Below are 16,395 nucleotides of genomic sequence, written 5' to 3'. Positions count from 1 at the left end.
GATCATATGGTAGCTCTATTTTTAATTTTTAAGGAACCTCCATGCTGTTCTCCATAGTGGCCATACCAATTTACATTCCCACCAACAGTGTAGGAGGGTTCCCTTTCCTCCACACCCTCTCCCATTTATTCTTTGTAGACTTTTTGATGATGGCCATTTTGACTGGTGTGAGGTGATACCTCATTGTAATTTTGATTTGCATTTCTCTAATAATTAGTGATGTTGAGCATCTTTTCATGTGTTTGTTGGCCATCTGTAGGTCTTCTTTGGAGAAATGTCCATTTGTCTTCTGCCCATTATTTGATTGGGTTGTTTGTTTTTTCGATACTGAGCTGTAAGAGCTGCTTGTATATTTTGGAGATTAACCTCTTGTCTGTTGCATTGTTTGCAAATACTTTCTCCCATTCTGTAGGTTGTCTTTTTTGTTTGTTTATGGTTTACTTTGCCTTGCAAAACCTTTTAAGTTTAATTAGTTCCCATTTGTTTTTTGTTGTTGTTGTTCTTATTTCCATTACTTTAGGAGATAGATCCAAAAAGATATTGTTACCATTTATGTCAAAGAGTGTCCTGCCTATGTTTTCCTCTAGGAGTTTTATGGTATCCGGTCTTACATTTAGGTCTTTAATCCATTTTGAGTTTATTTTTGCACATGGTGTTAGAGAATGTTCTAATTTCATTCTTTTATATATAGCTGTACAGTTTTCCCAGAACCACTTATTGAAGAGACTGTCTTTTCTCCATTGTATATTCTTGCCTCCTTTTTCATAGATTAATTAACCATAGGTGCATGGGTTTATTTCTAGGCTTTCTATCCTGTTCCATTGATCTATATTTCTATTTTTGTGCCAGTATCATACTATTTTGATTGCTGTAGCTTTGTAGTATAGTCTGAAGGCAGGGAGCCTGATTCCTCCACTCTGTTTTTCTTCTCAAGCTTGTTTTGTCTATTCAGGCTTTTTCATGTTTTCATGCAAATTTTAAAATTTTTTGATCATGTTTTGTGAAAAATGCCATGGGTAATTTGATAGGGATTGCATTGAATCTGTAGATTGCCTTGGGTAATATAGTCATTTTGACAATATTGATTCTTTCAATCCAAGAACACAAAATATCTTTCCATCTGTGTCATCTTTAATTTCTTTCATCAGTGTCTTATAGTTTTCAGAGTGCAGGTCTTTTGCTTCCTTTGGTAGGTTTGCCTCCTTAGGCATTTTATTCTTTTTGATGTGATGGTAGATGGGATTGCTTCCTTAATTTCTCTTTCTAATCTTCCATCATTAGTGTATAGAAATGCAACAGATTTCTGTGTATTAATTTTGTATCCTGCAACTTTACCAAATTCATTGATGAGCTCTAGTAGTTTTCTGGTAACTTCTTTAGGATTTTCTATGAATACTGTCATGTCATCTGCAAACAGTGACAGATTTACTTTTTCTTTTCCAATTTGGATCTCTTTTATTTCTTTTTCTTCTCTTATTCCTGTGGCTAGGACTTCCAAAACTATGTTGAATAAAAGTGACAAGAGATGGACATCCTAGTCTTGTTCCTGATCTTAGAGGAAATGATTTCCGCTTTTCACCATTGAGTATGATGTTAGCTGTGGCATTGTCAAATATGGCCTTTATTATGGTGATGTAGGTTCCCTCTATTCTCACTCTCCAGAGAGTTTTTATCATAAATGAATGTTGAGTTTTATCAAAACCTTTTTCAGTATCTGTTGAGATGATCATATGGTTTTTATTCTTCAATTTGTTAATGTGGTATATCACACTGATTGATTTGTGGCTATTGAAAATATCCTTGCATCCATGGATAAATCTCACTTGATCATGGTGTACAATCCTTTTAATGTATTGTATTGTGTGTAATGTGTTGCATTCAGTTTGTTAGTATTTTGTTGGTTGTTTTTGTGTCTATGTTCATCAGTGTCGTTGGCCTGTAATTTTCTTTTTTTGTGGTACCTTTGGTTTTGATATCAAGATGATGGTAGCCTCATAGAATGAGTTTGGAAGTGTTCCGTCGTCTGCAATTTTTTGGAATAGTTTCAGAAAGATAGGTGTTAATTCTTCTCTAAATGTTTGATTGAATTCATCTGTGAAGCCATCTGCTCCTGGACTTTTGTTTGTTGGAAACTGATAAATCACAGGTTCAATTTCATTATCTATAATTGGTCTGTTCATATTTTCTATTTCTCCCTGGTTCGTTCTTGGGAGATTGTACCTTTCTAAGAATTTTTCCATTTCTTCTAGGTTGTACATTTTGTTGGCATAGTTGCTTGTAGTAGTCTCTTATGATCCTTTGTATTTCTGTGGTGTAAATTGTAACTTCTTTTTCATTTGTAATTTTATTGATTTGGGCCCTCTCCCATTTTTTCTTGATGAGCCTGGCTAAAGATTTATCAATTTTTTTATGTTTTCAAAGAACCAGCTTTTAGATAGCATTTTTTTTTTCATTTTCTACAGCCTGTTTGGAACTGCATGATACATGAATTGCAGTGAAAGGTCATAATTGTACCAGGGATAATTTCAGTGTTCAGGCTGCCGCTTCCTAGGATTCAAATCTAGGCAACTGAAAATAGTTAGGAAAGATGAGGATATCCCAAGGAAAAATCTACTAAAAATAGTCAGTGGAGGTACCACTGGCTTCATTGGTAATTGATAATACCCACCAAATATTTCTACCTTTGTATATATATATTGATCAAATCAAACATTTGACAATTTCAGTTCCTTTTTCCTCTTTTTTAAAAAAATGATCCATGTATTCTCTACCCCACCCCCTCACTCACCCCAGTGAAACTCTATATAGAAATGCCTTAGATATGGTGATGTGTAGCAACTGTATATGTTGAGATTCATGCAATGTGTCTGGATTACAGAAATATACTGTATAATATCCAGCTAAGAGATTCATAATAAATACTTTGGGAAACTATCTTAGACAGTTGTACCCTATATATACTATCACTTTGGACATCTTGGGGTTATCCAGTGAGGTCCCCAGTAACTATTATTTATAATGACAAGATGAACTTGATAATGTATATGTATCCATTTGTCATTCCTGGTTAAATATGTACATATGTACATATTTGTGCTAGGAACTCTGCAGTCATAGCTTGTGCTACATGACCTCACTGCACCTACATGAAACCAGGTGCATCAAGTGGACATCACTATGACCTGTGGGTGGATGTTTTCTGTTCCCCAAGGATAAGGTGGAGATGAATATTCATGACATATAGGGAGGCCAGAGAGACTGCAATGACACAATGAAGTCAGGAGGGAGGATAAGATTTAAATAAACAAAAGAATCTGCTAGAAGGAAGAAAAGAGCCAAAAAGGACACCCAGAGAGAAGCTCAAACTCCATGAGTGAGATCAAGAAAAAGCAGTTCAGTTTTCAGTGGGTTTTCTCTCCTAGTTCCAGACCTCATGCATTCTCCCAAAAAGCCTCCATTTCTTGGGTTGTTAGAACAGTTCTGTATTCCTTTCAATCAAAGTAAAAATGCCTAACTAAATATTCAGCAAGAAAAAGGAAATATCAGTAGTAAGAAATATTGAATTTGTGTTTTATTTCATAAAGGACCTTATATTTGAAAACTCCTGAATTTAAAGTTTTCAAACAATCTACATAAATACAAGTTTCTGTGTGTGGTTCTGTTATTGTATGTATTAATATTTGTTTTAGCTAGGTGCCATTTTTGCTTTTAAAAACAAGAAAAATAAGGGTCATGATGTTTATTGGTATTTTCAATTAATTAAAAATTAAGTGCCCTAAAATTTTTAATTATTCAACTATTTTATGATTTTGTTCCAAATGAAGAATTTAAAGAAAGTTAACAATTCAGCAGTTGAGTGTTAAATAAAAGCTAAGAAGAAGTGAGTTTTTAATAACTCTTTTCTTCTTTAACTTTCCACTAATCTGATGTATCTCAAAAGAGTCTGCCCAAATTTTTCAAGTAAAATTACCTCTGGGCATTGACCTTGCATTTTTCAAACATGGATAATTTAAATCTAAAAGAGATTATTTCAGAAGGCTTTGAACAATGGAAAGGAATGGCTTATAATGAAAATGACTTTCTCCTTCTAACACAGCATCGTATTGTGATATGGAATTCTCGTGTACTCAAATGTAGCTATTTCCTCCTACTCTCCTACACAAAATAGACTCTAAATAGGAGCCATTACGGTTCCAGGGACTGGACACTGGAACAGGTGTCAGAACCCAGGATCCAGCCTTGGCTCTTCTTCTAACATGATACATGAGCTGGACCATAGTCACCTAAACCACCTAGTTCTATGTTTATTTCTCTGAAAAGCATGGTATTAGACTAAATCAGGTATCCCTTATTACATTGAAGTGATATTTGTCTTTTATCTGAAATTTTCTGGAAGCTTATTAGAGATGGGAGTGACACGAAATATACTGTGTAGAGTAGCTAAGCCTTATAATTAACTATATTCCCTTTCTACAACATGGGCATGGTGGGAACAACCTGCTTAGAGAGCCATAAGAAAATGACTCTTTATCTACTAAATAAGGACTACTATACTAAATGTTCTCTAAGGTCAATTTCTGCACACAAATTTTATGATTCTCATTCAAAATAGGCAAAAGTGCATTATTGCTGCCCCTACCAAGTGGTACATGGAGTAGCAATTGGAGCTTTGACCCACCAAATGTTAGAGCAAAATTCTTCAGTACCTGATAAAATGGCCAGTAGCATGGTTGGTGCCTCTCTCACCTGAATTTAAACCTGGAGAAATACCAACCTACAATATGAAGAGAGGGAGCATAGTATGTTGGTAATAATAAACCAGAGTAGTTGTAGGTGGGCAGAAGTACTCATTTAGTTCAGGAGGAAGATAGAATACAGAAACTTTAAAATGAATAAGGAAAATAAATTTAGGTATGATCCCTAACAGGTTAGGAGGAGTCTCTCAAAGAATAAAAGTATAACTTTAAAGTCAATAAAATGCAACAGATAGAAGACAGGAAAGAAAGCAAAAAAGAAGCAAACAAAAAATACAAAATAACATGAAAGAACATATATTTTAGCAGTAACTACAATACATGTAAATTTAAAATTCACAGAACGAAATAAGACATTTAGATTGCACTAAAAAGGACAAGATCCAGCAAGGCGTCCAACATAGGAGGCATGCTATGAGTAGGAGAATATAGAAAAGCTGAAAACAATAAAAAGGGTGGGGAGGAATGCATCAAATAAGATGTAAGCTGAACTTTGTTTCAGCTCCAATACACAAAGTCCTGTCCTAACGACAAAAGAAAGCTGAACGAACAGAAAATCAATAACCTTTCTTGAACAAATCAGAGAACTGAGTTTTCAGGGCAAACTGCCATCTCAAAATCTAGAAAGCTGGGCAAACCCAGAGGGTCACAGCCAAGATCTGCTCATCTGGAACAGAAGCCATGCAAGCCACAAACTGGTAGGAACACCTAAGTGGCACCTTTGATTAATTTCTGGAACTTGAGTATGTTCTAGTTTAAGAATGAAGAAGTCCTAGGGCCACATGGTCTTTATTTCCTGGAACCCTACCAGGTTCTCAAGATAAAGATCCAAGAAAAATCCACTTGTGGCTCTAAGGGGAGTGGAAGAGTAATCCTTGGTAAATATGCCCGGAGACTTCTCTATTTAAAATAAAGGCCTACTTTCCAGGGAGAAATTCTTTACCAGAGCCTGTGCAATAGTTATAGGGGGAAGGATGTTCCTCCCACTCCAGTCCCCTCCAGTCTTCCTGTCTCCCCTAAGGGGAGAGGGGGAGCTATACAAGAAGAAATGCTTGTGAAGGTCACAAACCAGAGACACTGGCTCACTGAAAGACTGAGACTTACCTGGAATATTATAGAACACTCTCCTCCTTGTACCTTACGACCATACCAATAGGGTTCCAGTATCATAACAGTAAATAACAGCCGAAAAAGACAGACTCTTTCTAAGGAGGAATACTCAGGGAAACCAGAAGTCAAGAAAAGAGACAAAAGGGAATTCCCTGGCAGTCCAGTGGTTAGGACTCCACGCTTCCCCTACAGGGGGCATGGGTTCGATCCCTGGTCAGGGAACTAAGATCCTGCATGCCTCACAGTATAGTCAAAATAAATAAATAAATATATAGATAAATGTGTTCAAAAAAATTTTTTTAAAAGAAAAGAGACAAAAAACGATATATAGAGGGATTTGTAGTCTCTGGCACCTGTAGTTACAGAAGACATTAAATGAAGCCCAACTCCTAGCTAGATGAACATATATTCTTAAACTGGAGGCCTTTTTACCTCAGTTTCTGTAAATGATTACAACATGTCCAGCTTTCAACAAAAAAATTACAAAGCATACCAAAAAGCAAGAAAAAATACAGTCCAAAGACAGAAGCAATCATTAGAACAAGACAGATATGACACAGATTTTGGAATTATCTGAAAGGGAATTTAAAATATCCATGATTATATGTGAAGGGCTCCTGTGGAAAAAGTAGGCAACATGCAATAACAGGTGGATAACACAAGCAGAGAGACGGAAACGCTCAGAAAAAGTCAAAAGTAAATGGTAGACATCAAAAACACTGTAACAGAGATGAAGAATGCCTCCGATGGGTCCACTGAAGTCTACCCATAAGCAGACTGGACACAGCCAACAATCAGTGAGCTTGAATATATGCCAATAGAAATGTCACAAACTGAAATGCAAAGAGAAAGATGAATGTTAAAAAAAAAAAGAAAATATCCAAGAACTTTGGAAAATTTTTAACAGAATTGAAGAACCAGAGAGAGAACAAAGAGAAAACAAAGTAAAAGGACTATTTGAAGTAATAATGGCTGAGGATGTTCCAAAATTAATGATAGACACCAAACCACAGATCTATGATGCTCAGAGAATGAAGAGCAGAAAAAATACCAAAAAGATTTAAAATACATCTACATATATCACATTCAAGTACAGAAAAATAAAAATAGAGAAAAAATCTTGTAGTCAGGTTAAGAAAAACATGTTGTCTATGGAGCAGTAAAGATAAGAACTACAGCAGATTTCTTATCAGAAACCAAATAAGATGGGCTTCCCTGGTGGCGCAGTGGTTGAGAGTCTGTCTGCCGATGCAGGGGACATGGGTTCGTGCCCCGGTTGGGGAAGATCCCACATGCCACGGAGCGGCTGGGCCCGTGAGCCATGGCTGCTGAGCCTGCGCGTCTGGAGCCTGTGCTCCACAATAGGAGAGGCCACAGCAGTGAGAGGCCTGTGTACCGCAAAACAAATAATAATAAAAAATAAACATGAACTAATAAAAACACCACAGGAGCTAATAAATAATTCAGCACAATTACAAGATGAAGATCAATTATAAAAGTGAAAAAGACTCTTCTATACCTCAAAATAAAATAGAAAACAAGAAAACATTTGCAATAGCTATAAAAACAATAATTCATTTAGGAATTATCCTAATACAAGATGAAAAAGACCTTTACAGAGGAAAAGCTTAAAATCTTTTAAGGATTAAAAAATGAGCAGAACTAAATAAATATACAATACAATGTAACATAATAAAGTTATCAAATCTGCAAGGAATTTTTCCTTAATTCAATTCAATGCTAATAAAGATGTCAGTAGGAATTTTTTTGTAAACTTGACAAACTTTTTCTAATATTACATGGAAAAATAAAACTTCATAAATTGTTGTCAATTTTATTTTGTATTTGGCATTTTTATAAATTTCTTCCCACAATGAAAATATCTTTTTTATTTTTTCTGATTATATAAATATACATATTCATTATAAAAACAATTAGAACAATACATAAAAATGTAAAGATATTTGGAATTTCACTACCATATGATAACCACCTTTAACATTTTGTAATCATTCATTGTTGTATTACTTATGCATAGATATATATATATATATAATTTTATATAGGTGACATCATATCATGGATACTTTTCTCCCCTGTCATCCTCAATTCCATGCTAACATTCTATTTTTCTCCATAACCACATATCCTACACATATATTGTTCTAATTCTCATGGCTGTAGAATATTATATAGAGTTTGAACCATAACTCAGTTCTATTCATCTCATTAGTCATATTCTTTACTTCTAGTTTTTGGTCAGTATAAACAGTGCTGCAGTAAATGTCCTTGTAAGTTGTAGCTTCATACAAATTTGTACTTTTATTTTTGTGGGCAATGTTCATACTTTTATTTCTATAATAGAGATTCTGGGAATAGAAGCACTGAGTAGAAGAGAATATCTATTTTTTCCAGTTTTACTGAGAAATAATTGACACATCACTAAGTTTAAAATGTACAGCATGATGGTTTGATTGACATACATTGTAAAATGATTACCACAATAGGTTTAGTGAACATCCGTCATCTCATATAGATATAATAAAAGAAAAGAAAAAGATTCTCCTTGTGATGAGAACTCTGAGAGTTCTACTCTCTTAACAACTTTCCTATACATCATAACAGCAGTGTTAGCTATAGTCATCATGTTGAATGTTATATCCCTAGTACTTGTTTATCTTATACCTGGAAGTTTATACCTTTTGACCACCTTCAATTCCCCCTAACCCCACACCCTGCTTCTGGTAAACACAGATCTGATCTCTTTTTTTTTGAGTTTGGTGTTCTTGAGTTTCAGGTTGATTTGTTTGTTAGATCCCACATAAAAGTGAGATCATACAGTATTTGTCTCTCTGTCTTTTAGCATAATGTCTTCGAGGTCCATCCACGTTGTCACAAATGATAGAATTTTCTCTTTTTAATGGCTGAATAATATTCCATTGTATGTATATACTACAAGTTCTTTAACCAATCATCCATCAACAGATAGGTTGTTGTCATGTCTTGGCTGTTGTAAATACTTGTAATGCTTCTATGAACACAGAGGTACAGATATTTTTCTGACTTGGAGTCTTTCTTCTTTTATATTTCCTCAGAAGTAAAATTGCTGTACCACATGATACTATTTTTAATTTTTTAGGATCCTCTATATTATTTTCCAAGGAGGCTGTGCCAATTTACAATCCCACCAACAACGCACAGGGTTCCCTTTTCTCTACTTCCACCCAAAATTTGCTATCTCTTGTCATTTTGATAATAGCCATTCTAACAGACGTGAAGTGATACTCGTTGTATTAATTTGCAATTCCCTAATGACTAGTGATGCTGAAAATCTTTTCATGTACTTATTGGCGATTCATATATCTTCTTTGGAAAAATGTCTATTCAGAGTCTTTGCTCATTTTTTAATTGGATTACTTGGGGAATTTTTTGCTATTAAGTTGTATGAGTTCTTTATATATTCTGGATATTAACCCCTTATCAGATATATGGTTTGCAAATACTTTTTCCCATTCTGCAGGTTGCATTTTCACTTTATTGATTTCTCTTTCTGTGCAAAAACTTTTTAGTTTGATGTAGTCCTACTTGTTTATTTTTTATTGTGTTTTCCAAAAATTCACTACCAAGACTGTGTCAAGGAGATTTTTTTCCTGTGTTTTCTTCTAATAGTTCCATGGTTTCAGATCTTATGTTTAAGTCTTTAATTGACTCTGATTTTATTTCTGTGAGTGATGTATGATAGGGGTCAAGTTTCATTCTTTTACATGCAAATATGCAATTTTCCCAGAAACATTTATTGAAGACTGCCTTGTCTGCGTTGGATATTCTTGGCTCCTTTGTCAAATATTAGTTGACCAAGAGAAGATGTTCTTTTAGCTTCCATAGATATTGCCATATTTCTTTCCCCAAATTCTATACATCTTAACATTCCCACCACCAATATGTATCATACTACCCTTTCCTCTATATCCTTGTCCAATGAGTATGAAGTATATTTCATTGTTTCTTTAATGTGGATTTCTCTGTCTTCTTTTGAATGTGTACTTCTGTTCACATTTGTTGGCTATGTAAATTGTCATTTTCTGAATTATCTATTCATATTTTATATCCATTTTCAATTGAGTTGTTTATCTTTGAATAACACAGAAATTGATACTTTTTCATCTGAGTTACAAATGTGTTTTTCTTGTTCCATCATTGCCTATTGATATTTTATGTAATCTTTTGCCATATAAAAGTTTTAAGTTTCTACATAGTCAATTATTTCTAAAATTTTAAAATTTCTACATAGTCAATTATTTCTATCTCCTGTTTTATAGTCTCTGGATTTCCAGTTTTGCTAGGAAGATCTCAGTAATCCATCTGTTCTGCATTTATTCTCATAGATATCTAGCCAAGTTTTTAAAAATTATTATTTTTAAGCCCTTATTTGTCTGGAGTTTATTTCTGTATAATAGGTCATATTTTTCTTTCTTTCCATATGAATAGCTAGTTGGCCATTAGACCAGTTTTGGAAAAAAGGAAAACAAAGAGCAGGGACTTAACCTCTCAGATATTAAGGCATGCCACAAGCTACAATAATTTGAAGCAGTGTGATGTAGGTACAAAAACAAACAGACTGATCAATGGAACAAAACAGAGTGCTTGAAGTAGGCCAACATTTATATGTGATTTGCTATACTATAATGCTGACACCAAAAATATGTGAGAAAAAATGAAAGATGGCTTATTTAGAAGATGCTTTTGAAAAACTTAGTTTACATGGAGAAAGACAAAATAAAAAAAAGATTTATTTCAAATGGACTGAAAACTTGAATATGAAAGTTTAAAACATAAAGCAAATAGAAGAAAGTATAGGTGAATATCTTGGTGATCAGGGACAAAAAATACATAAATATAAACATGTATATAAATGTACATTGATATTTCTATATGTCTGTGTATTTAGAAGTTTTGAAGAGAATATAGACAAATAAGAACTTTTGTGCCAAGCAGGTAGAAGCAGTAAGTATAAGATCTTTCTGGAAAGTAGTTTTACTGTACTTTGTAAAATTATAAATTTCATATCTTAACCTCACTATAACAGGAATATCTCAAAGGAACTCTTGAAAGTCCTACAAAATACATGTACAAGCAAGCAATTTGGTAGTATTGGTGAGATTTGGCACTGCTTTATGTATTTATCAATAGATAAATACATTAATAGTGGCACGTATAATGAAATGCTACAAAGCAGTTGGAAACAATGTATTAGATATACATGGGCCAATGTGGATAGCCCTTAAAAACATGATGTTGTATGAAAACAATTTAAAAAAACAGAATGAGATTAGTAGCTAGTTAATAATACTAGTACAAACAGCTAATACTATTTACAAATAGCTTAAATATATATATAATAAATTTGTATATGTAACATACACAAATACATACTGAAAATACTATATATTTTACATATATAAGAACATGTATTGAAAGTATTAAATTGGTTGTGTATGGAGTGAAAAGAATGGTGATTAAGGATAAAGTAGAAAATAAAGTAAAACCAGAAAGGCACCTTGCTTAGAAGAATGTGATGGGGTACTATATACTGAGGCATATAATTAATAATTCTGTTTGATGACAAAAGCAAAAATAAATGGATAAAATGATAGATCTATAAATCACCTCATTTTTAACCCTGGAAACTGAGACCCTTGAGAGATTAAGGTTGCTGCCCAGTTTATACTGCTAACTAGTGGCCATACCAAAGCAAACCCAGATATGCAGACCACTTCACCCCATTATATCTTTACGTAAGCTTAAGCATTGTATACAACCATATCATAAAAGTTGTCAGGAGTCCAATACACTATAAAATGTACCTACCACCAACATGAATCTGTTATACATACACATATACCCACTCTTTTTTAGATTCTTTTCCCATATAGGCCATTACAGAGTATTCAGTAGAGTTCCCTATGCTATACAGTAGGTCCTTATTAGTTACCTATTTTATATATAATAGTGTATATATTCATCTACATATGTATAACTGAATCACTTTGCTGTACACCTTCAACTAACACAACATTGTAAATCAACTATATTTCAATAAAAATTTTAAAAAGGAAAACATGTCAAACCACACAAAAAATAAAAATAAAATATACTGACCGCCTATATTCAGAAATCAACTTAGTATATAGCAGAGTTTTGAAGTAGTAGATGTCTTTGGTTTTGGTCCACCAACCTCTTTTCCTTTGGGGAAAGGTCCATGTGTTTTGGTGGGGCTGCCAATGCCCTGAACCCCTTCACAGCCACCACCACCAAGATGGGCATCAGATCCAAACTAATTCAATTTTACCCTCTCACAAGGAGTTGAGTTTTGATTTGGGCACTGATTTGGGCACTGATTTGGGCGATGGCCCCAACCAAAGGAGAGAACACTGAATTCCTGCTCTTCAAATGGCAGAAGAAGATATTCCTACCTTCTTCAAAGTCTGCTCGTTTAGCTCTTTCTTAGATTGTGTGGGTTGCCCGGCCTCCCACCCCCCACAAATATTTTGTTAATCAAATTAGTCTGTGTTGTTTTCTGTTAGCCTGTCCAAAAGTAATATGCTAATTACAGTAAACTTTAAACATGCAATAAACAAACATTTTTCCATGGTGCTTTGGAATGCAAATGAGCCATGGAGGGCGTTGATCTGGACAACCAATGTTTCTTAAAATAGATGTCCATGAAAATATGATTTAAAAAAAAAGCTTTTTATCCTGTAGCAAACAGAGAAATTCAAGTCCATTCCACTGGTCAGTCATTCTCAAAGAGAGATTTCAGTGTCTTAATGCTTAGAGGCTCTTTCAGCTTGCTGAGCGTTAGGAGACCTGGAATCACTTGAATATAAGCCTCTCTGACCTTATCCTCTCTTCGCTCTCTCCCTTTATCACCATCCCTCCCACCTCACTCCTCACTGGAAGGAAAATATAAATCACAATAGACAACCTGGTGGTGGTACGTAGACAGGACCTTCAATATTTATTGGATGACTGTATATTTCCTTGGGAATTTTTTTAAACACAGCCTCTTTTTTCCACTGTTGAATCACTGTCCGTGTGGAGTCTGCTACAGAATTAATAAAGAAGTGAATAAACATATTAAGTAAAATACTGCCATAGCTACATAAAACATAAATCATAGCAGTTCAAATGCATATGCTACTTGTGTTCATGGAACCCAAAATATTTCACATATGATCTCACTTAGTTTTATAACATCCCCATGAGACAGGCAGATAACCTGTGGTATGAAGTACCTTTTCCCTGGATGTCTAGAACATTCTGTGCACACTTTCTTCTTCCTCCTCCTTAAATTCTTATGAGGCAAGGAAGACAAGGACCAGCCTCCTTGCTTTCCAGTGATGAAAATGGATGCTCAAAAGGGACAGTGATTTGCCCTCAAACTGCAATTTGGCCACAGATGTAGATATTGCGGGACCCAAAGCATGTTCCATCAAAATACCACAAAGAAATGAGAAGATGCTGAGATCAAAAGGAATGAAGAGTGAGACAGAAGAGGGGAGGAAAGGGATGGTCACTTCAGCCTGACTTCCTACCCACCATGGTTTCAGAGGACAGACTAGCTGCTGTCACCTCTAACACCATTTTCACTCCACACTGAAAGCACAATATTAATAAATACAGTGGTCCAGGGGTAGGGCAGGGTGTGGTGTCTAAGTCCATTTCCATTACTCCACACATTCTTCAGTTGTTACATCACTTTTGGATCTCATTTTTTCAGTGGTTAGTTTCACATGGAATGTCGTTCTCTGAAATTTGTGATTTCTGATTGGAATTTGGAAAGAAAATATCCGAATTGGTAGGGATAAACTAAGCCAAGTTCCTTTCAGCTTGTGTCCTATTCTTCTGGGTCAAAGTGATCTGAGATTGATGGCAAAGGAAGAGAGAAATCAAATATGCTTTCTTTCACCTTAACTGATAACAAATTTGAAGTTAAGTGATTTGTCCCAGTGTAGGTAAACCACTCATTTCAAATATCTGGGACGTTTTCTCTCTGCTTCTTTGCAATCGTCTCCATTCTGCCCTATCCCTATATACCTTACTCTGCACCTACATTTTTGGCAATAGGAAGGGTATGAGTTTGAATGTTTTTTAGAGTCATTTTTGCTAACATTTGAGGATGAGGAAAAAATAATAAACCAGCAAGAAGAAAACCTTATTTCTTCAAGTAAGTGCTTAAACTACCTGCACAAAACAAACCAGAAAAGTCCTCTTAGAAGCTAAGACAAGGTCGTGTTTTTGGGAGAAGAAATGAATCCATTTTACCTTCTTCTCTTCCCTCCTTCTCACACTGGAAAACTATGGGAAGGAGTGAGGGTGGGGGGAAGGGAAGAATGACAGACAGATTGTACAATTACCCTAAGAGGTAAATCAGGCCTGATTTTAGGTTTGTTTTATGTAATAAAAGGCAGGAGAAATGACCAGTCCTTTCAGTGATGGAAATGACTTCGTGTCTCCAAAATGGATTGCCTGGGTTTTTCTTTTTCCTTTGTTTTTTGTTTGTTTGTTTTTAAATTTTATTGAAGTATACTTGATGTACAATGTTGTGTTTAACTTTTGCTGTACAGCAAAGTGACTCAGTTATAACATATATATATTGTTTTTCATATTCTTTTCCATTATGGTTTATCACAGGGTATTATATAGTTCCTTGTGCTATACAGTAGAAACTTGTTGTTTATCCGTCCTATATATAATAGTTTGCATCTGCTAATCCTAAACTCCCAATCCTTCCCTACCCTACTTACCCTCCCCCTTGACAACCACAACTCCATTCTCTATATCTGTGAGTCTGTTTTCGTTTTATAGATATGTTCATATGTGTTGTATTTTAGATTCCACACTTAAGTGATATCATATGTTATCTGTCTTTCTCTTTCTGACTTACTTCGCTTAAGTAATAATAATAATATTACTCTCTAGGTCCATCCATGTTACTGCAAATGGCATTATTTCATTCTTTTTTATGATTAATATTCCACTGTATATGTATATATATATATTATATATATATACATACCATATCTTCTTTATCCATTCATCTGTCGATGGACATTTGTTTCCATGTCATGGCTATTGTAAATAGTGCTGCTATGAACATAGGGGTGCATGTATCTTTTTGAATTATAATTTTGTTTGGGTATATGTCCAGGAGTGGGATTACTGAATCATATGGCAACTCTATTTATAGTTTTTTGAGGAACCTCCACACTGTTTTCCATAGTGGCTGCACCAATTTATATTCCCACCAACAGTGTAAGAGGGTTCTCTTTTCTCCACACCCTCTCCAGCATATATTATTTGTAGGCTTTTTAATGATGGCCATTATGACTGGTGTGAGGTGGTAGCTCATTGTTGTTTTGATTTGCATTTCTCTAATAATTAGTGATGATAAGCATCTTTTCATGTGCCTGTTGGCCATCTATGTCTTCTTTGGAGAAATGTCTATTTAGGTCTTCTGCCCATTAATTTTTTTTATTTTTGATATTGAATTTTATTAGCTCTCTGAGATAGGTAGGTAATGATTAATATTTTGGGAATTAATCCTTGTCAGTTGCATCATTTGCAAATTTTTCTCCCACAGTCTGTAAGTTGTCTTTTTGTCTTGTTTATGGTTATAAATTATAAATTATAAATTTCATTAGGTCTCATTTGTTTATTTTTTATTTTATTTTTATTGCCTTGGGAGATTGACCTAAGAAAACATTGGTATGATTTATGTCAGAAAATGTTTTTCCTATGTTCTCTTCTAGGAGTTTTATGATGATTTGTCTTATATTTATAAGTCTTTAAGCCATTTTGAGTTTATTTTTGTGTATGGTGTGTGGGTGTGTTGTTTTAGTTTCATTGATTTTCATGCAGCTGTCCAGCTTTCCCAACACAAATTGCTAAATAGATTGTCTTTTCCTCATTGTATATTTTTGCTTCTTTGTTGAAGATTATTTTTCCATAGGTGTGTGGGTTTATTTCTGGGCTCTCTATTCTGTTCCATTCATCTGTATTTATGTTTTGTGCCAATACCACGCTGTTTTGATTACTGTAGCTTTGCAGTATTGTCTGAGGTCTGGGAGATTATGCCTCCTGCTTTGTTCTTTTTTCTCAGAATTGCTTGGGCAATTCTGGGTCTTTTATGCTTTCATATAAATTTTAGGATTATTTATTCTAGTTCTGTGAAAAATGTCATGGGTATTTTGATAGGTATTGCATTAAATCTGTAGATTGCTCTGGGTAGTATGGCCATTTTAACAATATTAATTCTTCCAGTCCAAGAGCATGGAATATCTTTCCATTTTTTTGAATCATATTCAATTTCTGTTATGAATACTTTATAGTTCTCAGCATATGTATTTCACCTCCTTGATGAGGTTTATTCCCAAGTATTTTATCTTTTTTGATGTGATTTTAAAAAAGGACTTTTTTGTTTGCATTCATTTTTCTAATATTTCATTGTTAGTATAAAGGAATGCAACTG

The sequence above is a fragment of the Lagenorhynchus albirostris genome, chromosome 4, assembly GCF_949774975.1.
Source record: "Lagenorhynchus albirostris chromosome 4, mLagAlb1.1, whole genome shotgun sequence".
NCBI lineage: Eukaryota > Metazoa > Chordata > Mammalia > Artiodactyla > Delphinidae > Lagenorhynchus > Lagenorhynchus albirostris.
Note: the sequence above shows the minus strand (reverse complement) of the source record.